The following is a 1,540-nucleotide window of genomic DNA, read 5'->3' as shown; positions in this document are numbered from 1 at the left end:
TTTTTAATTTCTTGATTAGTTTTTTCATAGGTGTATACTTTTACTAAATAATGTAGATTGTAAAATTATCTGTGGAAGAGATAAGTTTGTTTTCTAATTTTATACTCATGAATAACTTGCTACTGTGGGTATCTAGTAGGCATTCAACAAATGCTTAATGGTGAGTGAAATGATTGACAACATATATCGTTTTAATGCAAATTAATTGTAATTGTTGACCTTTTACTAAGAGGTACCATAGTATGTGCCTTACATTTTTAAAGTTATTGAAGTTAAGAGCCATTTCTTCAGTAACTAATTTTTTAAAGAAACTATTTGAATTACAGATTTTCCACAGTGATATTATATGTATTCGTATAGCTGATTAATGGCAGTTGATTTCACTGCGTGTGACTGAGAATTTATGTTCAAAGAAAATATAAGTACTTTCCATTTCTAATACTATTTCTTTGTCCTCTAAGGGGCAGTAAGAGTTTTTGGATATTATTAGTAGTTAGGCTAATTATTCACTTTGGTGAATTCACTTTTGGTGAATTCAGCCACTTTTCTCATGGCCGAAAAATGTTAAGGGCTTATACTTCTTCCCAAACTTCCAATTTCCAAAATATTTTACATTTGTTATGACCATAAATAGGAGGACTGTAGCTTGATAGAACTGGAATACTTTAAAGTCAGAAAGTTACAATATCTGTAAAATTTTGTAATTAGGTGAACTTAATTTTGTGTTAAAACTTGTTTTTAATTCTTTTGCAAGTCAGGGCCTATGATTCTTAGTATGATCCTTTGTTAAGTCTCTCAGGGTCAGATACAGCTATGATAATTGATTTCATTCATCTAACTTCTGACAAAAAGACTTAGACATTGTTAATTTTCTTCTTTTTCTTTCTTAAAAAATTTTGTTTTTTTGTGCTTATCTGTTGATATTTCAATCTTCTTATTCAATTTTAAGCTGAAGGGAGAGATGCATACAGAGAAACATCATATGTAATTAAATATAAAAAAAGCAAATTTGGGAATAGATAATAGAATAATTATCTGAAAAGATTGTGTGAATTTACTATTGTAGATTAATTTTACTAGTTTTGTTGTTGTTTGTGTTTTCTTGTTGTGTTGACAGGGTTGCTTTAGACACACTTGCTGCATTGCTAAAATCAAGTAAGTTTTTAAATACTAGAAATACTAGATATTCTTTTTCTGAGAATTCTATTAATTATGTTAAAGAAACTGGAAATACAGATTTAGTCTGTAGTTATAAAGTTGGTTTATAATATTCTAATGTCAAAGTTGATTTTACCTTCTAGTATATTTGATATGCATCATAATGCCATATTATGTTTATTGAGCTATAATTTATTCAGTACATTTATATCATTTATTCAAGCACATTGATTTCCTATTTCTGAGTTATTTATATAAACACAAAGCTCTGTTAGAGGAAAACATGAAAATATTATAAAAATATCATTTTTAAAAGGTAAAGTCAGCATGATAGTGAGACCTTTTACTATGAGAAATATCTTGAACAACTCTAATTTTAACT

The 1,540-nt window shown here is 27.6% G+C and overlaps 1 protein-coding gene across 1 annotated transcript in view; it reads left to right on the top strand.

The window, feature by feature from the left end:
- The window catches only part of AGTPBP1 (ATP/GTP binding protein 1), a 175,637-nt gene that overhangs the window by 69,550 nt on the left and 104,547 nt on the right, over positions 1-1,540 (top strand).

Source organism: Propithecus coquereli, unplaced genomic scaffold (assembly GCF_000956105.1).
Source record: "Propithecus coquereli isolate 6110/MARCELLA unplaced genomic scaffold, Pcoq_1.0 Scaffold147, whole genome shotgun sequence".
Taxonomy (NCBI): domain Eukaryota; kingdom Metazoa; phylum Chordata; class Mammalia; order Primates; family Indriidae; genus Propithecus; species Propithecus coquereli.
Note: the sequence above shows the minus strand (reverse complement) of the source record. Positions and strands in the feature narration are given on the sequence as shown.